This window comes from Ornithorhynchus anatinus, chromosome X1 (genome assembly GCF_004115215.2).
Source record: "Ornithorhynchus anatinus isolate Pmale09 chromosome X1, mOrnAna1.pri.v4, whole genome shotgun sequence".
NCBI classification, from domain to species: domain Eukaryota; kingdom Metazoa; phylum Chordata; class Mammalia; order Monotremata; family Ornithorhynchidae; genus Ornithorhynchus; species Ornithorhynchus anatinus.
The window spans coordinates 42,543,209-42,569,766 of NC_041749.1; the positions used below are offsets into that span (position 1 = coordinate 42,543,209).

Here is a 26,558-nt window from a genome sequence, read left to right on the forward strand (position 1 = left end):
TGCCTGACTTAGACAGGAAACCCGAGTGTGAACAGTCTTCTGCTCTGTTGGGTTTGAAGGTTAAAGATGGTGGTGGTGGTGGCGTAGCACAGCGGTCTGCACACAGTGAGCACTCAGTAAACACCACTGATTGATGGACTGACTGAAGCAGGACACATTTGAGGGGAGGAAGAATGGGTGTAAAGGGTAAGATCTTCACTCAAACATCATCAACCCAATCCCCAAGAGTTCCACTTGCATTTCCTTTCATTTATATTTCTCTCTGCTTCTCTAACTGGGCCCAGAAGGATAGACTAAATGAAAATACCTGACCTCAGAAGGCCTTAGAGTTCTCAAAGGCAACCACGGAGTAAAGAAATTGTGTTTCGAAAAATTAAGATAATAATAATATTACCAGACACTGTACTAAGCAATGGGGTACATAAAAAATAATCAGACTGGACCCAGCTCTTGTCCAACATGGGGCTCACAGTCTTAAGTTAGGAAGGAGAAGAGGCATTGAATCTCCATTTCTCAGATGCGGAAACTGAAGCATAGAGGTGTAAAGTGACTTAAATAAGATCAAACAGCAGCCAGGTGGCAGAGCCAGCTGACTCCCAGGCCCAAGCTCTTTCCACTAAGCTCTGAAATATTTTCTATTTTGGAAAATTTTGCATAACATCAAATGGTTTTTAGGCAATCACTGACATGGAAGACAATGCTCTGCATCATTTGCCTTATCTTAAGCCTTCTCCTAAAGTGTAGGCGCCTTCTGCACTGGGAACATGTCACTTTTTGCTTTGTACTTTGCAAGTATTTAGAATGGCACATCACACCAAGGGGATGCACAATAAAACTACTACTATTGCTACGTTCTACAAATGCTGCCGTTTCCAACCCACAGCGACCCCACAGACACACCCTCTCAGAACACCCCATCTTCTGTCATAAAATTATTCTGGTAGGTGTGTCCATGGAGTTTTCCTGGTAAAGATAAGTGGTTTACCATTGCCTTCTGCCCTCATCTTTGATCAATGTTTGGATCCCTTGATCATCTGCCTCGCTTGTCAGCTGTGTGACTTTGGGCAAGTCACTTAACTTCTCTGTGCCTCGGTTACCTCATCTGCAAAATGGGATTAAGACTGTGACCCCCATGTGGGACAACCTGATCACCTTGTATCCCTTCAGCGCTTAGAACAGTGCTTTGTACATAGTAAGCGCTTAATGCCAACATTATTATTATTGGACACTTTCCCATGCCGCTGCTGCCTAGCACAGGTGAATCGACTTGGTCTGACATTTCAGCTTAGATCTTTCCTTTATGGATGGGCAGCTCTAAGATTCTCCAGTGGACACAAACTATCCTGCCACTCTAAGGTATCAATTCATAGGCGAGATTACTACTACTAATACTTCTACTATTCCTCTTACTACTAATAATAATGAAATTTGTTAAGTTCTCACTATGTGCCAAGCACTGTTCTAAGTGCTGGGGTAGTTACACGGTAATCAGGTTGCCCCACGTGGGGCTCACAGTCTTAATCCACATTTGACAGAATAGGCAACTGGGGCACAGAGAAGTGAAGTGACTTGCCCAGGGTCACGCAGCAGATAAGTGGCGGACCCGGAATCAGAACCCACATCCTCTGACTCCCAAGTCCGTGCTCTTTCCACTGAGTCATGCTGCTTCTCTAGGAGAAGCAGAAGTGGTAGTACTTCAACTGAAGCAGCGTGGCTCAATGGAAAGAGCACGGGCTTGGGAGTCAGAGGTCATGGGTTCTAATCCCAGCTCTGCTGCTTGTCAGCTCTGTGACTTTGGGCAAGTCACTTCACTTCTCTGGGCCTCAGTTACCTCATCTATAAAATGGGGATTAAGACTGTGAGCCCCACGTGGGACAACCTGATCACCCAGTATCCCTCCCAGCTCTTAGAATAGCGCTTTGCACATAGTAAGCGCTTAACAAATGCCATTATTATTATTATTTTTACTGCTATTCCTACTAGTACTACTACTACTACTAGACAACTCTGAAGTCCTTTTTATCTTCCATCACAACAAAGTGGATCAAATCTCCCCTGCTGGGCCCCAAATCATTTCACCATATGTCTACAAACACACCATTTTTGAATGCTGGGTCTCTACAGGGAAATTCCTTTTCAGAAACTCTCTCCAAACATTTAACTTCCTCAGGACAATGCCCGAATATCAAAAGATCAGTGAAAAAGCATCCTTCAGACCTTCTGACACTTTCTCCACAAACTCTCTTCCCTCTAAGCGTCGTCTATACACTTCAATCTGTGATCTCTGGACAACTGATATTCTTCCCAACCCCACAGCACTTGTGCATATCTTTAAATTACATATTATGAATTTCCTGTTTATTCATATTAATGTCTGTCTCCCCTCTAGACAGTAAGCTCGTTATGGGCAGGGAATTTATCTACTAATTTGTTGTATTGTACTCTCCCAAGCAGTTAGTACAGTGCCCTGCACATAGTAAGCAATCAATCAATATGATCGATTGATGGATTGATTGAGCTATTTTCTTTCTCTGTCAGAAGGCAAGTATGGGGTTTGTCTACTTACTCATTTGCACTCTCTCAAGAATTTAGTACAGAGCTCTGTACACAGTAAGCACTCGGTAAATACCATTGATTGATTACGTCGATCTAGAGCAGCAACTCACCCCCAAATACATCAACTGATAGAGGTTACCGCTCACACTTCCTTCATTTTTAACATATTATTACTTTACTTTTTGGGTGTTCCATAATGCACTTCTATCACCTGAATCATTAAAAGGATTGTCTTTTAAAAACAAAATGTTTTTAAAGAGCAAAATATGTACTCTAGAAAGGTGATACAATCCTATTTATTATTTTTGGTTATTTTCAGGGTTCCTTATTCTTCCCACCTAGCTCAGGTTAGGTTACCAACCCACAGGAAACCCTCAGATGTATATCTGCCCCCCTTAAACACACACAGGACTCCTCAGTTCATCCTCCATCCAGGTTTGTCTCACACTTCTGAACAAACCACTTCATATCCTCTATTGAAGCACTTACTCATCCACATAGCTATTTTTATATCCTCTTCTTTTTTCTACTCTCCACTTGGATGTCCCACCAACACCTCAAACTTGATATGTCCAAAACAGAACTTCTTATCTTTCCACCCAAACCGTGTCCTCCCCTTGACTTTCCCATCAGTGGAGACAGCGCCGCTATCCTTCCTGTCTCACAAACCGGTAACCTTGGCATTAACCTCAATTCACCTCTCTCATGCAACTCACATATTACATCTGTTACCAAATCCTGTCTGTTCAAACTTCATAACATCACTAAAATCTGCCCTTCCTTCTCCATCCAAACTGCAAACATTTAATCCAAGCACTTATTCAATCCTGCCTTGATTACTGCATCAGTCTCCTTGCTAACCTCCTGTCTCTCCCCACTCCAATCCACACTTTGCTCTGCTGCTTGGATCATTTTTCTACAAAAACCTTCAGTCCATATTTCCCCACTGCTCGAGAATCTCCAGTGCTTTTCCTTTGATTTGTTTTTAATGGTATCCGCTAAGTGCTTAATATGTACGAGGCACTGTACTAAATGCCGGGGTAGATACAAGTTAATCATATCCCACATGGGGCTCAAAGCCTTAATATTCCTTTTACAGATGAGATAATTGAGGCACAGAGAAGTTAAGTGAATCACTCGAGGTCACACAGCAGACAAGATGCAGAGCTGGGATAGAACCTACGTACTCCTGACTTCCAGGCCCATGCTCTATCTGCTAGGCCGTGCCGCTTCTTAGCAGCACATCCACCTCCATCCACCTCCACATCAAACAGACTCCTTCCATTGGCTTTAAAGCACTCACCTTGCCCCCTCGTACTTCAACTCGCTACTCACCTACTACAACTCAGGCCTCATACTTCACTCCTCTAATGCCACCCTACTCACTGTACTCTGTTCTGGTCTGTCTGGCCACAGATCTCTCTCTCTCAACATCCTGCCTCTTGCCTTGAAAACCCTCCCTCTTCAGATCCTACAGACAATCATTCTCCTGACCTTAAAAGCCTTATTAAAAGCACATCTCCTCCAAGAGGCCTTTCCCTACTAAGTCCTCCTTTCCTCTTCTCACACTCCCTTCTGTGACAACTTTGTACTTGGATTTGCACGCTTTATTCACTCTTCTCTCAGCATATCCACAATACATTTATTCATATTAATGTCTGTATCTCTCTCTAGACTGTAAGCTTGTTGTGGGCAGGGAATGTGTCCACTAACTCTGTTACATTTTACTCTCTCAAGTGCTTAGGAGAGCACACAGTAAGTGCTCAATCAATATGATCGACTGATTGATCCTACCTGTAATTTATTTTGGGTTTTACTCCTACTAGACTGAAAGAACTTCTAGGGTAGGGACTACATCTCCTAACCCCAGTGCACTCTTCCAAGATCTTAGTACAGTGTTACTTGTCACTTTTAAGATTACTATTTATTGAACGCCTCTGCACACCATAGGTGCTCAATAAGTACTATCGCTTGATTATGACAAGGACGCAAATTCAAAAACAGCAGGAGGAGCGGCAAATATGGAACAACAGCACAATGAGGGACTGTTTGTGTGTTTGTGTCATCAAAACTATGGGTCATTTTTAGCGATACTCATGTGCACATGGATTAGTAATGTCTTCTTTGAGTAGAAAGGACAAGTAGATATTTACAAAACATTCATTCATTCATTCATTCAATAGTACTTATTGAGCGCTTACTATGTGCAGAGCACTGTACTAAGCGCTTGGAATGTACAATTTGGCAACAGATAGAGACAATCCCTGCCCATCGACGGGCTTACAGTCTAATCGGGGGAGATAGATGGACAAAAACAAGACAACTTAATCACAATAAATAGAATCAAGGGGATGTACACCTCATTAACAAAATAAATAGGGTAATAAAATAAATAGGGTAATAAAAATATATACAAATGAGCACAGTGCTGAGGGGAGGGGAAGGGAGAAGGGTAGGAGCAGAGGGAAAGGGGGCTTAGCGGAGGGGAGGTGAAGGGGGCCAGAGGAGGGGCAGAGGGAAAAGGGGAAGCTCAGTCTGGGAAGGCCTCTTGGAGGAGGTGAGCTCTCAGTAGGGCTTTGAAGAGGGGAAGAGAGTTTGTTTGGCAGAGGTGAGGAGAGAGGGCATTCCAGGACAGCAGGAGAACGTGGGCCAGGGGTCGACGGTGGGATAGCCGTGAACAGGGGAAGGGGAGGAGGTGAGCGGCAGAGGAGCAGAGCGCGTGGGGTGGGCAGTAAAAAGAGAAGGGAGGAGAGGTAGGACGGGCAAGGTGATGGAGAATCTTGAAGCCCAGAGTGAGAAATTTTTGTTTCATGCGGAGGTTGATAGGCAACCATTGGAGGATTTTAAGGAGGGGAGTGACATGCCCAGAGCGTTTCTGCAGGAAGATGATCCGGGCAGCGGAGTGAAGTATAGACTGGAGCGGGGAGAGACAGGAGGAAGGGAGATCAGAGAGAAGGCTGACACAGTAATCCAGCCAGGATATTATAAGAGCCAGTAAGAAGACTCTCATACAAATGAAAACTTAGGCATCACCCAGTCATGTAACTAACCTACTGGCTTGTTAGGGATAAGCTTCCATCGCTCAGGGCAAATCTCCATGCAAAAGCATTGTGAATAATATCACTACAGAAGTCGCTAAGTTGGACATCTTGAGATCAGACATACCGGCTTTGTGGAGATGAAACTGCAGAGTGACAAACTGTCAGGAACAAAACAATTGTTGATAATGTCAAAATGTAATGTTTGATCGTTGTCAACTCAATATTTGATTAATTGATGCAAACTCTGGTAGGATCACACCACCAGACTAGCTGGGAACTAGCCTCTGCCTGGTGCTTAGTCTAGACTAGCTGTCTACATGGGAACAGATCCTCCAATCAGTGGGAGACTGATTCACTCCTGTCTCTTCTTTAGCACAATGCTGAACTTAGCTATTCTTGGCCTTGGAGATGAATAAGGGTTAGAAAAACAGAGCTTAGACTGTTGAACACAGGGATTCAGGTTCTCCTGGTGGTTTTTCTTTTCCAGGCAGATGGAAATCCAGCTTCGCTGCTGCTTTTGAAATGTGGATGAAGCGTAGTGATTAATAGGTTTTTCCCTCTAGAGCATTCTACTGATTCCGGAATCTGATAACTGCACACAAGTACTGGCTATAGCAGAGACTCTGGTCTGATTTCAAAGGAGGTTGTATTTTACATTAAGTCCAACTACCAGGCAGAAAGTCATCTGTAGATTCCCAGTATGCCTTTCACCCCCAACTACTCAAGTAATTCAGCCACAGGACAGGAAAATATTAAAGTCTATAGACCAGAGGTTGGATTTCAGCAGTTGGAAGATGAGTTGTACATCTGCCCCAGTATAAACCTCTGTATATCGACAGGGATAGCCAGCATTTTAATCCGGAAATTTTTCAATCTTTTTGGCCTTATGGGCTCTGAAAAATCTTTCTCTCACTTAATGGTTCAACAAACAGGATTTCTTCCATGGCTGTGCTGTGATGTCATACACAACAGTCACAAGAAATCAATGGGGCAGGTCTCACGCACCATCCCAGCAGTATTTCAGCAAAGATTCATGGTCTACCCCTGTGGCCAAGAGCAAATGGGTCTGTATAAATGAAGCTGAAATGGCAGTTGGATCCCCCTCAGGGTAGGTGCCTTTCTTCTCTTAAACCTTGGTGTCTCTTAAACCACTTCTCAACCAATCGTATTTATTGAGAAACAGTATGGCTTAATGGCAAGAGGCCAGGCTTGGGAGTCAGGGGTCATGGGTTCTAATCCCAGCTCTGCCACTTATCAGCTGTGTGACTTTGGGCAAGTCACTTAACTTCTCTGTGCCTCAGTTACCTCATCTGTAAAATGGGGATTAAGACTGTGAGCCCCCAAGTGGGACAACCTGGTTACCTTGTGTCTACACCAGCGCTTAGAACAGTGTTTGGCATATAGACTGTAAGCCCGTCAAAGGGCAGGGACTGTCTCTATCTGTTACCGATTTGTACATTCCAAGTGCTTAGTACAGTGCTCTGTACATAATAAGCGCTCAATAAATACGATTGAATGAATTAATGAATGAATGAGTCTCCTTTTTAATCTTCTGTCCCAGCAGAGAAAGATGGCAGCCACCAGGGTGACCATGCTGTCTGAGGTTCCTCAGCAGTGTGGAGAGGCACAGTGAAAGCCGGCAACAGGCAGGAAGTGAGAGAGGCAGACATCTCAGCGAGCAACGTCAGAGCAGGTGGTGGGAAAAGGGATCTCACAATTCCACATGGATTTTCTTCTCGTAGTATTTCAAACACCATCATTTGAGATTAAAATTGTTAGTTTATTGAATCTTTCATTTGCTTTTTACTATTTATATATACTTGACCTAGGTTCAGGCACATGCAAATGGACTTCAACAAAATATTCTGTAAAAGGTCACTCAATCCAGCCCCACAGCACCTTTGTCTTATGTTGTTTTATGCTGTCAAGTCGTCTCCAACCTAAGGCGACACCATGGACACCTCTCTCCCAGAATGCACCCCGCCCATCTGCGACCATTCTGGTAGTGTATCCACAGAGTTTTCTTGGTAAAAATACAGAAGTGGTTTACTATTGCCTCCTTCCATACAGTAAACTTGAGTCTTCGCCCTCAACTTTCTCCTGTGCTGCTGCTGCCCAGCACAGGGGAGTTTTGACTTGTAGCAGATTGCCTTCCACTTGCTAGTGACTAAACAAGCTAGGAATGGAATGAGTAGGCCTCTGCTTGACCTTCCCTCCCATAGTCAAGACTTTCCAGGTGAGACAGGGGAGCACTTATGTACATATCTTTATCTTCTATAATAATAATGTTGGTATTTGTTGGTATTTGTTAAGCGCTTACTATGTGCCGAGCACTGTTCTAAGCGCTGGGGTAGACATAGGGGAATCAGGTTGTCCCACGTGGGGCTCACAGTCTTAATCCCCATTTTACAGATGAGGGAACTGAGGCACAGAGAAGTTAAGTGACTTGCCCACAGTCACACAGCCGACAAGTGGCAGAGCTGGGATTCGAACTCATGAGCCCTGACTCCAAAGTCCGTGCTCTTTCCACTGAGCCACGCTGCTTCTCCTATTCTTCTTCTACTATTTTCCCCATCTGTAATTCATCTTCATATCTATCTGCCCACTCTGTACTGGACTCCATGGCAGGGGCCGCGTCTATCAAGTCTGTTGTGTTTTGCCAAGTCCTTAGTGCAGAGGTCTGCATACAGTAAGCGCTCAATAAATACCACTGATTGATATTTCTTACTCTTCTGCTTGACCCTGGGGGAAAATGGCTTTTATGTGCTTTAGTGAAGGGGCATAGCCAGTTCCTTCCCCTCTCAGGGAGCCTGAATATCTCAAGTTGGCTCTGACTTCAATGCATCAGTTGAATCGAGACAGAATTGAGCACATACGGTTTGCAGAGCACTGTACTAAGTGCTTGAGAAAAGGTTTCTCCTCTTTTCTGGGAAGTGACTTGTATCTCTGTTAGTGAAAGAGCAAAACCACTCCAGGCTGAAACCTACCCATTTCCTTAGGACATGTACCTTTACTTTTTAAAATTGTATTTGTTGAGCAGTTACTATGTGTCAAACACTGTTCTAAGGTCTGGAGTAGATACAATCTGATTACTTTGTATCTATTCCAACGCTTAGACCAGTGCTTGGCGCATAGAAAGCACTTAACAAATACCATAATCATAGTGATTATTATTACACTATAATTAGGTTGGACATAGTCTCTATACCGCATGGGGCTCACTCTTTAGGCAGGCGCAAGAACAGAACTGACGTACAAAGACGTTAAGTGACTTGCCGAGGTCATGCAAAAAGGAATCGGCAGAGCCGGGATTAGAACCCTCGATCTCTGTCTTTTAGGCTGTTTCCACTAGGCCACGCTGCTTCTGCAGGAAGTCTCTTCAGTCAGAGCTTTTGCCAACTAAAATACTGACGCTACTAAAATTAAGAGTGCACTCGGAAGTAGGACGCAATTTAAGCAGAATGTTTAGTCCCAGTTGGGCCTGTGACTGATTAACATAGGCAAAATCCACCAAGGCGTAGTGCTGTACAGCACCCCTGTCAGCCCACTCTGTGCTCCCTGTCTAGACTACAAGCTCATTATGGGCAGGGAATGTGTCTGCTAATTCTGTTGCATTGTTCCCTCCCAAGTGCCGAGCACAGTGCTCTGCACATAGTAAGTACTCAATGAATACCACTGATTGATCGATTGTACCTCAATGGGAACGTGACTAGCAAGGAAGAAAGAATGCCAGTGGGACAACATATACCACTAGCCCTGTAATCAGTTCATCTGCGCAGGCTCTGGGACCTGAAGTCCCGGGACAGTCAGAGGCTCAATAATAATAATAAAAATATAAATAATAACAGATAGAGGCTTATAATAATAATAATGATAATAATGGTATTGGTTAAATGCTTAGTATGTGCCAGGCACTGGTCTCAGTGCTGGGGTAGATACAACCTAATCGGGTTGAACACAATCTTTGTCCCATAAGGGGCTCACAGTCTTAATCCCCATTTGACAGATGAGATAGGTGAGGCACAGAGAAATCAAGTGACTTGCCGAAGGTCACCCGGCAGACAAGTGGCGGAGCTATGACTAGAACCCAGGTCTTTCTGACTCCCAGGCCTGTGCTCTATTCAGAGAAGCAGCGTGGCTCAGTGGAAAGAGCCTGGGCTTGGGAGTCAGAGGGCATGGGTTCGAATCCCACCTCCGCCACTTGTCAGCTGTGTGACTGTGGGCCAGTCACTTAACTTCTCTGTGCCTCAGTTACCTCATCTGTAAAATGGGGATTAACTGTGAGCCTCACCTGGGACAACCTGACTACCCTGCTGTATCTACCCCAGCACTTAGAACAGTGCTCTGCACATAGTAAGCGCTTAACAAATACCAACATTATTATTATTATTATTCACTAAGCTATGCTGCTTCCTGCTCATCTGTTATCCCTGACAGAAAACTCTGATCTCCTTGCAAAACGGGATCCAGATAATTACCCCATTATTACAGGTTTAAGGCGGGAAGAATTTCATCAATTAGTCCGACTTCTACAGAATCGAGCCCTCAGAAAGATTCTTTCCCCGCCCCTGAAAACAAGCTGCTTTCACAGGTAGCGCCATAATCAGATGATGCATCTTTTCTTCAAGGTCCGTGGAACAATACCAGAACTAGTTTAGTATTCCAGGCTATTTACACTGAAATGTATCTTATTGTTAATGATCATCCAAGAAATGCATTCCCAAACGAAACCTGCGGTAGTTGCTTTTGTGCGGCATCCACAACAGCACGGTATTAGAGTGCAGTAAAATGAATTCTTTGGCTCAATAAAATTTCACACTTTGGCTTTATTATTAATGGAATTTATAAATCTTCAGTGCTGCAGGCATGGAACTTCAAGGAGCTTTTTATCGTCAACTAAGCAATGGTGTGTTTTGAGTCGTGGAACGTTAGGATCGAATAACCAGCTTGCTATTTTAAACCTATCGTTCTATAGAAAGTCCACGGAGAAGAACTTTGGTGCTTGAGCTGATGGTGGCCTGGAACCTTATGTGATTGTCTTGTATCTACCCCAGTGCTTGACACAGAAGAAATGCTTAACAAATACCATGATTATCATGCTACTTATTATGTGCTTACTATGTGCTAACCTCTGGAGCCAGTAAAAGGTAATCAGATTGGGCAAAGTTTCTGGTTCCACCTGGGGCTCACAATCTAGGAGGTAAGGAGAATAGGTATCTTTGTCTTGATTTTACAGATGAGGAAACTGAGGCACAGGGAAGTTAAGGGAATTTCCAGTGGCAGAGCTGGGGCTACAAGCCTCGTCTATTGAATTCCATACCCATGCTCATTCCAGGTATTGATCTGACATTACAGCCTGGTGGTATATTTCTGCAGTGCGAGGTGCACTCTGCTTCCCTGCAGGGTGATGATATTTTGTAGAGCCTTAAATCATCACTTCTACCACTAGATGGTAGCAATGATATCCACAGGCTATCAATAAATCAATCAATGGTATTTAATGACTGCTTACTGAATGTGGAACACTGAATTAAGCACTTGGGAAAAAGAGTACAAACAGAAGTGGTAGAAGACCACGAGGAGTTTACAGTCTACCGGGGATGACGACGACAGGCATTAAAATGAGCAGCATTGCCTATTGGATAGAGCACTGGCCTGGGAGTCAGAAGGACCAGAGTTCTAAGTGCTTGGGAGAGAGAGAGAGTATAATACATCAGAATTAGTCACATTTCCTGCCCACAGTGACCTTCCAGTCTAGAAGGAGTGACAGACATTAACATAACCAAGTAATTTATAATGTACAAAGATATGTACAAAATGCCGGGGTTGGGGCAAACATCAAATGCCCAAAGGTCACAGATCCAAATTCACTGCGTTGTATTGTTGTAGTGTCTGCCTCATCAAAACTAGATAAAATGATAAGATAGCTTATGAAATTCAACCTTGGACTCCTAAGGAGCAGTGCCATTGAGCTCCCCTTAATTAATCAATCAGCGGTATCTATTGAGCATTTACTGAGTGCAAAGCTCTTTATCAAAATCTGCAAATGTAAAACTGAGTTGGCAGAGGCAATCCCTGACCACAGGGAGCTTCAAGTCTACATAACTTCAAACTGTTAGGTAGGAGAGCCTGCCACAGGACAACATTTACCTTGGAGACTGTGACTGGGCTATTGGTGACACTGAGCTGAAATCAATGAAATGGAAGAGCAAAGATCCAGGCCCTGGAGCTCATAGCTGCCCTGATCCCAATAATGATATCTCAAAAATATGGAAGGTGCAAAGTGGAACATGAAACATGATGACAAAGCTATTACATTGAAGAAGATGAATAAAATAAGCAGCAAAAAATGGTGGTAGTGAATCTTTTGGTGTATCGGAGATGCCAGTGGAGTTAATCCTTATTCAAGGCCCAAAGAATGCACCTCCCTAGAATGACCTTGAAAGATTTCCATAGAGAAATCTCCAGGACACTGAAGATCTCCTGCTCTTGTTACATCAACCAATTAATCATATTTATTGAACGCTTACTGGGTGCAGAGCACTGTATTAAGCACTTGGGAGAGTACAATCTAATAGAATTGGTAGACATGCTCCCTGCCCACAGGAGCTACAGGAGACGCTTACACTACAGGTGAGCATGCATGCATTCATTCATTCATTTTAATTGAGGCCCTGTATTTAAAAAAAACTGAGGAAGAGTACAGTAAAGGATACTTAGGTCTCCTGATCTAAGACAATGGCAGGGGGCTGAAGAAAGGGAGAGTGGGAAGGAGTACAAATGGGGCTGGGAAGTTGGTACAGAAGGAGAAGAGTTGAGATACCAAAATAAAAAAAAAAGCTATGTTGCCTAGTAGAAAGAGCACGGGACTAGGAGTCAGAGGACCTGAGTTCTTATCCTGGCTCTGCCACTGTCTGCTGTGTGACCTTGGGCAAGTCACTTCAATCAGTTGCATTTATTGAGTTCTTACTGCATACAGAACACTGTACTAAGTACTTTGGAGAGGGGAGAGTACAAGATAATAGAGTTGGTAGACACATTCCCTGTGCACAAGGAGCTTTCAGTTACTTTACCTCTCTGTGCCTTAGTTACCTCATGTGTAAAATGGGGCTTAGGACTGCGAGCCCTATGTGGGACAGGGACAGAGACTAATTGATTGATTAAAGTGCTCTTGGAAGCACTGGTGATGTTTCAGACCTAATCTTTATGCCTGGCCTCTTCGTTGAGCAATGAAAAGGAAGAAAACATATACTGGATCTAATGAAGGAATCAATCCATCAGTGGTATTCATTGAGAGCTTACTATTTGCAGGGCAACGAACTAAGCACTTCTGTTAATACAACACAATCAGCAGACACGTTCTTCCCAGAGCCATGCTGAAAGTAAAAATAAAAAGTGTCAAACGATTTTAGATCAGCCCCTCAGGTTGTAAGGTTTTCTGCACTATGTCTACCTCCTTCTTTGTCTCTCTCCTCATCCTTGTGAAAGTTGTCAAACATCTTCTGGATGTTTGCAGGCTGTCAGCCACCCCGTTGACTCCTCAGTGAAGAAAATATCACCTATAAGAGTTTAGTCTGAAATCGGACAACAACATCTTGAGTAACCTGAACTTTCCTCTCAAGCACTGTCTGGCAACCACTTTCATGACTGAGTTCAAGGTGTGGGATTGTCTGCAGGTGCTCCTGGGTTAGGTGGGGGTCATTCTTTAGTGGTTTTATCTTTAGTGGTTTCACACTTTCTTTGATGGAGCAGCCCATGGTAGAGGAGGGTAATTGCTCATCTCCCCCAGGACCTTTATTTGAGTGCTGTGGTCTTGACCCCTTTTATTTACTGGGAATGGGAGGCTGCTAAATGACTTGAGGGAGTTTGGGGAGCTGCATTCTGGTGGGCCTCAGCTCCAGGTGTTCTTGAGATCAGTCCTAGGGAGGGAGGTCGGCCTTCTCTGAAGTAAATTAGAGAGCACCTGTAGATACCCATCAGAACAGTAAATTCATTCCTCAAATTCCCTCAGGAATTACACATCTCCTGATAAGCTATTTAAAGCCAGCCCTGCCCCATCCCTGCCCTCTCCTGATTTTTCTGGGGTTCTGTGACTTTTGTTTTTTACTTAACCCTCTTCTACTCCCCCCTCCCTTCTCTCCTCTTCTCCAAAAACTTCTGTAATTTTCATTGCCCTCTCCACCAGCTTACATTCCTCAAGTACCTCCAATGGTTGCCCATCGATCTTGGCATAATAATAATAATAGTAATAATGATGATATTTGTTAAGGGTTATCTTCATGTCAAACTCCGTTCTAAGCGCTGGGGTAGATACAAGTTAATCAGGTTGGACACAGTCCCTGTCTAACATGGGGCTCACGATCTTAATATCCATTTTACAGAGTAGTGACTTGCCTAAGGTCACACAGCAGACTAGTGGCAAGGCCAGGCCTGTCCTCTATCCACTAGGCCATGCTTCTTCCCTGCATCAAGCAGACACTCCCCATCACCTACTTGAAGGCACTCAATGATCTCTCTCCTTGCTCCTCTCCTACTAACAACCAGCCCACATATTTCATTCCTTTAACACCAACCTATTCAAGGTCCCTCACTCTTATGTCTCCTGCCATAGACCCCTCCCTTCTGCCTGGGACTCTATCCTCAGTATCCTACAGACCACCACTCGTCATCTTTGAAGTCTTACTAAAGTTGCATCTCCTGGAAGCCTTCCCTAAGTTCTCACCTCTAATCTTATTTTCCCTCCCTACTGCATCACCTCCCTCTCAGGGTCGCAACTGGAGAGTTTCCAGTACTCCACCAGTCTCAGTTACAGGAGGGAAAGTCAAGCAGAGGCCTACCCATTCAATTCTTAGCTTGGGCCGTGGATAGTGAGTTGAAGGCAATCTGCTACAAATCAAAACTCACCCATGCTAGACAGCAGCAGCACGGGAGAGAGTCGAGGGTGGAGGCTCGAGTTATAGCATCCTTGGGCCTATGGTTGTAACTTACTGGTGGGGTCCACCTGGGGGTGGATTAATTGCTCTGGGCAGGGGGCTTCTCTAGTTACAAATACCTGTCAGTCAGTCTGTCAATCACATTTACTGAGAGATTATTGTGTGCAGAGCACTGTGCTAAGTGCTTGGGATATACAATATAACAGACACATTCCCTGCCCACAAGCTTACAGTCTAGAGAGAAAGACAGAAATTAATATAAATCAATTATAAATACTTAGATGGTGGAGGGTGGCAAAGGGGTTGCCCTCAATGTACTCTACCAGAGTGAAGAGAGGCTTTGACCATATAAAGTTACCTTCATTTGTTCATTCAATAGCACTTACTGAGCGCTTACTGTGTGCAGAGCACTGTACTAAGCTCTTGGGAGAGTACAATATAACAATAAACTGACACATTCCCTACCTGATGACTTAGTAATGTTGGTATTTGTTAAGCGCTTACTATGTGCCGAGCACTGTTCTAAGCGCTGGGGTAAACATAGGGGAATCAGGTTGTCCCATGTGGGGCTCACAGTCTTAATCCCCATTTTACAGATGAGGGAACTGAGGCACAGAGAAGTTAAGTGACTTGCCCACAGTCACACAGCCGACAAGTGGCAGAGCTGGGATTCAAACTCATGAGCCCTGACTCCAAAGCCCGTGCTCTTTCCACTGAGCCACGCTGAATTACTCAGCACCAGTCTAAAAGGCCAATAGACCCAGTTTCTGTCTCTGAGCACGGCTTCTGATAATAATAACATTGGTATTTGTTAAGCGCTTACTATGTGCCGAGCACTGTTGTAAGCGCTGGGGTAGATACAGGGTAAGCAGGTTGTCCCACCTGAGGCTCACTCACAACACTCTTAATCCCCATTTTACAGATGAGGGAACTGAGGCCCAGAGAAATGAAGTGACTTGTCCAGTCACACAGTTGACAAGTGGCAGAGCTGGGATTTGAACCCATGACCTCTGGTTCCCAAGCCTGTGCTCTTCCCACTGAGCCACGCTGCTTCTGATCTGCCCAAGATTTCAGTTCCACTGGCCCTACCCACGTCCTGCCTGAATAACTAGGCTGGATGTTTCCTCCATGTAGAGCACTGCACTGCATCCCTACTGTGTACTGTACAGGCTGTCTGCGGTATTAGTTAAGCAGTTACTATGTGCCAGACACTGCACTAAGCACTGGGGTAGATACAAGATAATCAGATTGGGCACAATCCCAGTCCCACATGGGGTTCACCATCTTAATCCCTATTTTACAGGTGAGAAAACTGAGGCATAGAGAAGTGAAGTGATTTGCCCAAGGTCACACAAGAGACAAGTGGCAGAGCCAGGATTAGAAGTCAGGTCCTTCTGATTCCTATGCCTGTGCTCTGCCCACTAGGCCATGTTGCTTCTCATGTCTGTAGGGTATGGGGTACTGGATTGGGTGCCCATTATGTGCAGAGCAGTGTACTAGGTGCCTGCTAGAACACTGTATGGGGTGACTACAGCATTCAGAGTTGCCGGGGAGGTCAGTTCCACCTGGATTATGGAGTTCCCCACTGGAGATTCCAGGAAAATCTCCCTGATGCCCAACTTGGGGGTGGAATCTGTGTCACAGGTGAACCTGGCGTTGCCTGAGAAAAGAGCTAAAGTTTCCCAGATTCCTCACTCGGATAGGTTACAGCATGATCTGCAGCATGCAGCATGCGGGGGTGGATCTGCCCACCAGGTTGACTAGCTGCCTCCTGCGGCTCTCACATGCAACACAAGAGCAGAACAGCCTGTCTGTCATTGGACACCCAGTTGGTAACTGACAGGTCAATATGGCAGGGGCCCGGGTGGCTCCGGAACATAGCAACCTCAGAAACACCACCACTGTTGCTGGAGGAATCCCGCAGTGAACAAACAGCATGCTTGCCTTTTGACTGTTTGTTATATCTCGTCTGGCGCTGAGGTTTTCAGAAATTGATCCTGGCTTTCCCCGCAACAACCCAGGGCCCACTAGCATCTAAGAGTCTTACAGAGTCCTAGTCTTTGAGCCCCTCCAATACCAGCCGGGGTTTACTGCTAGCACAGCCTGGGTTGTATCTGCCAATGTCGATTCAATTGTACTTATCAGTGGTTTGAACTCTACTAGATCGGAGGAGTGCAGAATCAAACTATGAAAACCATTTCTCATTTTACCTTTAAGGAGTCCACCATGCCTAAAATTTATTGCTGGCCTTCAGATATTAAAGACATTTGCAAGCCTGAGGCAATCAAAGGGTAAAGTAGAAACTGTTTCTTAAAAGGAGGACCTACAGTGCAGGCAGTTCAGGAATAGTTATTTCAAATTGTGCACAATTCATCATTCTAAAATGCAGCTGAAGAGGAAACAGGTTCACCAAGGTGCTTCAATGGAGTCCCTTTTTCTACTCATATGTGCAGTGCTTTGACTGAATTTATTGGTGCTGAAGTTTCCTAAGGGCAGTCATTACTGGGACAAACCAATGACCCATCCAGCCCATGTCAGCCCATGGTCATAACAACAAGAGGTTGACAACCTTGGAGAGAAGTCATCAGGCTACACGGGATGGATAACTACATAAAAACGACTTACACTTTATCACAGTTCATGGCAAAATCAATTGGAGATCAACAACACCACTTCTGCCTTCCAAATAATAAAAAGGGGTCATGGATTGCTTAGAGGCAGTGGGGTCTAGTGGAGAGAGCACAGGTTTTAGGCTCAGTTCCATCTACCCTGCTGGATAACCTTCGACTTAACCTCTCTGTTCCCTTGTTTCCTCAACTGCAAAATAGGGATGTTACCTGATCTCCCTCCCTCTTGGACTGCGAACCCCAAGTTGGATAGGAAGTGTAGCCAGTCTAATTATCCTGTATCTTCCCCAGCACTTAGCACAGTGCTTGACCCAAAGTGCTTAATAAATACCATCTTCATTACTATTGATTATTTTTATGAATAACTCCATGGACTAAATCAAAGCTCTTCATGGATTATATCAGCCTTCAGCAAAGGCAAACACACTCCAAACCTGTTCTAGCAATACGATCAATAGCCAAGCCATCGTAGAACCTCAGTGTCAAGCTTCTGAAGAAGGTAGATCTCTGCAAGGAAGTCTGGGTCATTTAGGCTGCCCAATGGAAATACGGAGTTCTCCAGTTGCAAGGGTCAACGTGACCAACATCTTGGACTTTCCAAGACCTGCCCACTAGGTCATCATCAAGCCTGGGAGCAGGGCAAGGGGATATTATCAAGATGTAATTTATTCGTTTATATTAAAGTCTGTCTTCCCCTCTAGACTGTAAGATCGTCGTGGGCAGGGAATGTGTCAGTTCAGAGAAGCAGCGTGGCTTCGTAGGAAGAACACGGGCTTGGGAGTCAGAGGATGTGGGTTCTACTCCCGGCTCCACCATTTGTCTGCTGTGTGTCTTTGGGCAAGCCACTTAACTTCTCTGTGCCTCAGTTACCTCCTCTGTAAATGGGGATTAAAAAATATGAGCCCCAGGTGGGACAACCTGATTACTCTGTATCTAGCCCAGTGCTTAGAAGAGTGCTTGGCATATAGTAAGCGCTTAACAAATTCCATAATTATTATTATTATTACTACATTGTACTCTCGCAAGTGCTTAGTACAGTGCTTTGCACATAGTAAGCGCTCAATAAATACAACTGAATGAATTAATGAAATCAGTGAATGAAAGACAGGTTCAACTACATTAGAGCCAAGTATATATCATCCACAACTTGCAGGTGATAATGATGGATGACAACAGGCTACCCAAGCAGCTGCTGAATGGAGAACTTAAATGGGGAACGCATAAGCAGGGAGAAGAGGACAAGCATTTGAAAACCCTGGGAAAAACCATTTCAAAGGGTGGAGTCTAGCACCAGATGCTGGGAGATGGTTTTGGCAGACAGACCCATTTTGCAAGTGGCAATCGGGAGGGAGTTTGCTCTCCTTTATCAGAAGCTTTGAGAAGACTGTGATATCAAGGGGCCAATTTGAAAATGGAGACACACTGCAAGTAAGGACCAACTTTATGGGCTCACAGTGTGGAATGGCTCTCATCAACAGTACGTCCATTTCACAATATAAAGGGCAGTCAATTAACAATCAATCAATAGGATTTAGTAGGCACTTGTGTGCAGAGCACTGTACTAAGCACGTGGGAGAGTATAATAAAGAAGGTAGACATGATTCCTACTCTCAGCAAACAGGTGTTTGTTTACCCACATATACACCAAAAAGCAATCGCTTTGCTTTTGCCGTTCATAAGCTTTGAAGAAAAATTCTTAATACATTCCCACCACTCTCCCCACCTACAAAGTCACATCTCCCCCAAGAAGTCTTCCCTGATTAAGCCCTGTTTTCCATGGCTCACTCTTCCTTCTGCATTATCTATGTACTTGGATCTGTGACCTTTGGTCATTTGATATTCACCCCACCCTCAATTTATGTACATATTTTTAAATTATGTATTATAAATTATTTGTTTATATTAATGTCTGTCTTCCCCTCTAAACTGTAAGTTCATTCTGGGCAGGAAATCTATCTGCTCATTCTGTGCATTGTACTCCCCCAAACGCTTAGCACAAAGCAAATGCTCAATAAATACCACTGATTAATTTTAGAATGAATGATTTTTATTCCGCACCCTTTTGTTGATCATAGGAAATATATTTAGTAGATGGAAGAGGAGATACTTCATTTGGTCTTGAAGGTACATGAATAAATATAACTTGTTCTCTGCTTAATTATCTAGTCTCTTGAGACTGATGAGTGATAGATTCATTATGTAAATAGCCATTAAGTGGACTATTTCAGAAACCAGTTTACATAAATGTATTTGTTTTTATTTTCAATTCCAATTTCCTGCAGATTCTAAGAGTGATATTGATAGGCTTAATTTCAGATGAGGCATCCCCAAGTTTTGCCAACAGGGCCTTGTGTAGAATGCTATGGCCATTCACTTTTCCAGTCAATTAATTCACTTAAATAACTTACTAATGGACTAACAGTTTCTCAGAATCATTCCTTCTGCCTTATATTGTACACAATGGAGTTGAGGCTTACATTTGGTATCATTAACAATGATATATTTCAAAGATGCCTTATTTAGCGGATAATCTGGTAAAAACAACATTAAGGAAAGACCTGAACAGATTCTCGAATTGTCAAATTGGAATACACAGGTCACCCAACTTGAATCAATGAGCGTTACCATCTACCAAGTAAGGGTTCAGTTCAAATCATTGATTAATCAATGGATCTATATATCTTCTCCATAGCTCACAGCCCTTTAGAAAGATACCTCTTTAGACAGACATCAATTTTGATGCCCTGTTAATTTATGATATTTGCTAATTATGGCATTTTTTAAAGTGTTAGCTATGTGCCCAGCACTGTACTAAGTGCTGGGGTAGATAGAAGATAATCAGATTGGACAAAGTTCCTGCCCCATATGGGGCTCACAGCCTAAATAGGAGGGAGTAGATTTTAATTTCCATTTTACAGGTAAGGAAACTGAGGCACAGAGCAGCTAAATAACTTGTTCAAAGTCACACCGCAGGCAGAGGTGGGATTAGAACCCAGGTCCTCTGACTCCCAGGACTGTGCTCTTTCACTGTACATCTGTTAATCTCTATAAAGACACATTGACATAGATGTTGTGGAATGGACTGACAATCACTCCCACCACAACATGAATAAGATGCTACCTGACCAATATTATTTTCAAACCAAAAGGATACCCCAACACAAGAACACACACAAACACACATACATATCCCACAACCCTCTATTTCTCCCTAAACACTGATTTCCAAAAATGAATGATAGACTACTGGACACAAATATTCAAGCTTTAGACTTATGGCTCCAATCTGGTCTTTCATTAATTGCACTTTCCCCATAACTCTACCCATAAAAATGTGGAAATACAATTCTTTCATCTCTGAAATGAAATAATCTGAGATGCTGAAATTTATCACTCCCATCACTATGCTGCCTCCACAAGAAATCACTTTTAATATGCACACAAGGCTCTATTGTTCCTCAATAGGAAGGGCTACTAAATTGAATCGTTCTCAGCATCCATCCATTGAACTCCATTTGTACAAAGATACTTTTGGAACAACCCAGAATCACTGCGGAAAATGAATTGATAAAATGGAACAACTAGGACCTTAATCACTAGATCTTTAAAAAGGGGATTTGGTAGATGTGAACTATAGACGTTTAATCCCTTTTCTCCTGTTTTGTGGCCCCTTGCTTACTTCAATCTGGGGCCAGTCCCTCAGCTCGTGGATTTGCCCCATGCCTCGAAGGTTACTAACAGTTGATGGAGCTTTGGTTCTGGTTTTCTGTAAAAGTTTCTCTGTGTACTTTCCTGCCCTATTCACTCTGTCACTCACTTATCAGTGGTATTTATTGAGTGCTTATTGTGTGCAGACCATTGTACTATGCCTTTGGGAGAGTATGATACAACAAAGTTGGTGGACACGCTCTCTGCCCACAGCAAGCTTACTGTCTAGTGGATGAGCTTTCTTGTTCTTTCTTCACTTCATTTCTTGGTTCCTCCCATTCCTTTCCACCCAAAGGGCCACCACCCTGGTACAAGCTCTTATCTTCTCTTGACTGGACTGATCACTCTCCTCACTAGTCTCCAAGCCTCCAACTTCTCTCCTTTCCATTCCATACTCCACTCAGCTGCCTGAATCATCTTGCTAAAAAAATCTTTCTGTTCACAGCTCTCCCCTTCTGAAAATCCTCCAATGGCTCATTTCTCTCTATTTCAAGCAGAAATTCCTGACCACTGGCTTCAAGGCTCATCTCCAGTTTTGTCTTATGTAGCCTTTTCATCCATTACTCCCCAGCCCATATTCTCAGATACTCCCAAGGAAATCTCACCATTCTCTGCTTATATTTCTCCTGCCTCCAGCCCCTTGATCATGCCTTTTCCTTGCCTGAAACTTCCTTGTCTTCAAATCCAATGGAACATAGCTCTCCCTATTCACAACACTTCCTCTAATGACATTCCTTGATTCATTTCTTTTCTCCTCTCACATACTTTTCAATTACCACCTCAGCATTTATTTACACACAGCTACCTATAACACTCATGTACACACAATTTACATGCATTATTTAAGCTCTTATTTATTCGCATTGTAGCCCCTATTACATGTATGCTTCTTGAGGGCAAGGATCACATCTTTTATCTCTGTTAAATTTTCAAGCACTTAGCATAGTGCTCTACTTAAAGTAGGTGCTCGGTAAATACTACTGATGGATAACAGCGATAACAGTAATAATGAACTGAGGTATGTTAAGTGCTTATTATTTGCCAAGCACTGTATTAAAATCTGGGGTAGAGTCCAGATAATCAGGTCTGTAAACATATAACCCACATTGGGATGACAGTCTAATTGGCTTATCTAACTTTTATTCATTCATTCATTCAATAGTATTTATTGAGCGCTTACTATGTGCAGAGCACTGTACTAAGTGCTTGGAATGAACAAGTCGGCAACAGATAGAGACAGTCCCTGCTGTTTGATGGGCTTACAGTCTAATCGGGGGAGACAGGCAGACAAGAACAATGGCAATAAATAGAGCCAAGGGGAAGAACATCTCGTAAAAACAATGGCAACTAAATAGAATCAAGTTGATGTACATTTCATTAACAAAATGAATAGGGCAATGAAAATATATACAGTTGAGCAGATGAGTACAGTGCTAAGGGGATGGGAAGGGAGAGGGGGAGGAGCAGAGGGAAATGGGGGGAATAGAAGGTTTAACTGCGGAGAGGTGAAGGGGGGGCGGTAGAGGGAGTAGAGGGAGAAGGGGAGCTCAGTCTGGGAAGGCCTCTTGGAGGAGGTGAGTTTTAAGTAGGGTTTTGAAGAGGGGAAGAGAATCAGTTTGGCGGAGGTGAGGAGGGAGGGCATTCCAGGACCGCCGGAGGACGTGGCCCAGAGGTCAATGGCGGGATAGGCGAGACCGAGTTCACCTAGGTATCACAAGAGAGCTAGTGTCAGTTTTACTTCAATTATAAACTGGGGTGTCCAAGAATTCAGGTGCCCTGACCCTCCCACCATTACCCCAGCACAAAGTAGCAAGAGTGAAGGGAGAGGGAAAGAGAGAGAGAAGGTTTGTTGGAGCCAGAAAACAATATTTTTTACACTTTATATTTTACACTTACTATGTATCAGGCACTGTACTAAGCTCTGGGTAGATACAAGAATCAGGTTGGACAGAGTCCCGGTCCTAGATGGGGCTCACATTCCTTGGACTGCATACATCCAGTTACACACACCCCCTCCTCCCCACCTTAAAGATCTCAGGCCGCCCCCACTCTGCCTACCCTAAGGTTGGCTCTGTTTGCCAATGACTCCTGAGACTACTAGAACAAGCTATTGTTTCAGTCAATCAATGGTACTGAGTGCTTACTGTGTGCTAAGTGCATGCAAGAGTACATTTATAATAGGCTTGGTAGATATGATCCTATGCCCACAGGTAGCATACTTTCTAGAGGGAGAGACAGACATCAAATTAAATTACAGATAGGGGAAATGCAAGAGTTTAGGGATATATATATATATATATGTGAAGTGGGGCTGAGGGTGGGGTGTATATCGAGTGTTTAAGTGATACAGATCTGAGTGCACAGATGGTGCAGAACGGAAGACAAATAAGGGGCACGTGGGCATAGTCAAGGAAGACCTCTTGAAGGAGATATGCTTTCAGTAGGGATTTGAAGATGGGGAGAGTGGTGGTCTGCTGCTTATAAAGTTGGAGGGAGTTCTACTTTGAATTATGTCAAATTAAATATAGAGGAGGAGGAAGAAGAGAAGGAAGAGGCGAACAGGGTCCTGGGACAAGAATCACTGGCCCAAATTGTTCCCTGGCATGAAACCCTGCTATAAACTTCAACTGTAAAAGGAAGCAGCACTCGCAAGGCCCGCTATGACACCTTAATGGATTTACCAATTTTGTTGGACTCATGAGCATCGTGGATAGTTTGAAATTCCCACGAAAGGACCAGTGGTTAAATCATAATCTCAGAAGCATTGTCTGCATGGTGGCTACATTACACATTAACTGACTGCATGGTATGGAGCATGAACCTGAAAAAATAAGGAGGTTATTTACTAACCTAATGATGTAATTTCTCTATGGGCTGGTAAACCAGGAGGACATCCCACAGCCAGTTGACAGAACATATTGGCTTTTTCTTCCAATTCCCTCTCCTCTTGGAGTTTTCTCAGGAACTCTAATTTGACCAGCCAAAAGAGGATTACAATTATTATCATCATCATTACTGGATCAGTGAACTGGGCACCTTCCTTTTGCACTCTGTTGAAAATTCCTTAATCCTAATAAAATCTAAAGCTCCCTTATCCCCAAAGTGTCCTCCACTATTCAAACTGATGGTATTGGTGAGGGAAAAGATGGGATAACAAGATTCTTCTTCTGTTCCCACACAGCCTTGCCTCGACCTCTCTTAGGAATTCCGGGATTGACCATGACCCTCCTTCACAGTCCCAGTCCTTCAGTCCTTCACAGTCGACCTCCAAACTCACTTCCCAGGATGTGGTCCCTGCTATCAGAAAACAACAGCTCAGCTGCCTTCCCAAAAGTAGATCTGGTACAGGGTGGGAAAGACTGAGCCAAGAGCTGAGAGCTGGGGAGAACCAGCTCTGAGGATTCCCCCCTACACAGTCTCTTTTTCTACTTAATTTCACAATTTCTGAGTTGTGTGTTTCCCGTTGTTTACCACCTCTCCCTTTTTCCTTTCTGCCTGGCCTCCCCAGACTTAGATTGTGAGTCCCTCTTGGGCAGTGTGCTTTGTGTTTGACAGAAAATGAATGAATACCATGATCAGTCAACAGTGATCAGGGTTTGGATTAGCTTTAAGCAGCCTGGAATATTGTGTATGTTCTAAGAAATGTGGGTAATGAAGATGAGAATGGGCAGCATCTACTGTCTAAGTGGGCTTGATTGTCTTGCCCAGAAAAAATTCTATATTTCAGCCCAATAAAGAGTAGCCCAGACAGTGTGCCCAGTCTAATTATTTTGTATCCACCCCTGGGGTGTAACACAAAATAAACGCTCTGAGAAGCAAAGCAGTTTAGCCTAGTGGATAGAGCACAGGCCTGGGAGTCAGAAGGACCTGGGTCTTAGTTCTGGCTCTGCTGCCTGTCTGCTCTGTGACCTTCGGCAAGTGATTTCACTTCCTTGTGCCTCAGTTATCTCAGTTACCAGTTATCTGTAAAATGGGGATTAAGACTGTGAGTCCCTTGTGGGACATGGACAGTATCCAACTTATTTACCTTGTATCTATCTCAACGGTTAGAACAATGCTTGGCAGTTCTTTTTGGGCAGGGAATGTGTCTGTCTGTTGTTATACTGTACTCTTCCAAATGCTTAGTACAGCACTCTGCACACAGGAAACACTCAGTTGACTGACATAGTAGGCTAGTACCATGAAAAAAAGCTTAAAAAGCTTAATCCAGTTGGTAGCAGCCAGATTATGGAAAAATGGATAAATGATTAACATGAAGCATATGTGAATCACTTTTATGTGTAAAGGATAAGATCTGACTGGGGTGGAGGAAAGTTAATGGGGGACTATTTCCGGGGGAAGGCATATTTCTGGAGGCTTTGGAGCTGAGGAGGGCAGAAATCTGATAGGCTTGAAAGTGGAGGGAGTTCCAGGGAGGGGACAGGACCTGAGCCACAGGCTGGAGATGGGCAAGCGAGGCACTGTGAGGGGTTTGGTGTAGGAGGTGTAGGAGGGGAGCATCAGTGACATTTCCAGCTCCTGAAAGCCATTTAGGCTAGTGGCCACTGCCGACAACTGACCTTTGGTTGGTAACATTAGCGACTTCGATTATTTTGGCCATTTGTATAATTGTTATGTCTCCAGGCCCATTCTGGGAGAGACTGAGCACAGATATAAGCTCAAATATATGGGGGAAGATATTTAATGGCTTTGTTTAAATTAGAATTAAATTATTACAATATGGTGTAGCTGTCAGGAGTAATGATATTCTTCCAAGACAGACGTGAGTTACACAGGAAGCCCAAGTGTAAACAAACACATTTATAAGAAATTAATACAACATAAAAGAAGTCATCGTGGTGTATGTCTTTATGGCTTAGCTGCTATGATTGTGGTTTGACTAACGGGTGCCCACTTGCAGATCACAGAGGCATATATCTCTGCCCACTCTAAGTCAAGATCTCAATCGTAAAACAAGGAGGATGAGGGTCCGGGGAGACCTGAACAGTCTTGCTTGGGGAGCGTGGCTCTGCCGGCAGATTTGCCAGTGGAAGGTTTGCCAGCCATTCCCAGTGCCAGTGCTTAGCAGAGGGGCAGGCTTGAACGATCGGTAGAACCCAAGCACCTTCTGTTGGATGGGCAGTGAGGGGCAAGCGATCTATCCTAACAGCCCTGTGCCACTTAAACTGCTTGGGGTTGTCCCTAGAAGCACCAAATTAGGAGGGTGGAAGGGAGGGGCATCACTGCTCCCGGAAGATGTGGGGATAAATTCTTCTCAGGGAGTGTCCTAAGGGACAGCCCCCTCGTTGTAGGTAGGGAGTGTATCTGTCAAGTCTGTTATATGGTACTCTCTCAAACGCTTAGTACTGCACAAAGTAAGTGCTCAATAAATACTGTTTATTTACTGTTCGGAAAACTCAGTGCACAATTTAAAAGGGAACAAATAATGGAAATGGCCAGCCCATCCAGGCCTCCTCTCTCTGTTCCCCACCTCCATGATTCCTCATCTCCTGGTGCACCACTCTGGTCACTGTTTCCCAGGTGACTGTCTGGCTTCTGTCCAATTTGTTGGGATTGGGATGGGAGCAGTTCTTCCATCAACAGGCTCACTCTGGCCTGTGGAGCCACTCCAATGGCCCAAGACTTGGGTAGAGTCATAGCGAGGGACGGGAAGGGGAGGTTTTTTGTAAGTGGTATTTTTAAAGCTCTTACTA

The 26,558-nt window shown here is 44.0% G+C and overlaps 1 protein-coding gene and 1 non-coding gene across 3 annotated transcripts in view; one reads left to right on the forward strand and one right to left on the reverse strand.

Moving 5' to 3' along the window:
• The window catches only part of FSTL4 (follistatin like 4), a 661,388-nt gene that overhangs the window by 91,743 nt on the left and 543,087 nt on the right, over positions 1–26,558 (reverse strand). The gene's annotated exons all lie outside the window — the stretch shown is intronic.
• Positions 14,354–14,491, forward strand: LOC114807148. Its single transcript, XR_003755201.1, has one exon. It is a non-coding gene; the product is annotated as a small nucleolar RNA SNORA7 (small nucleolar RNA).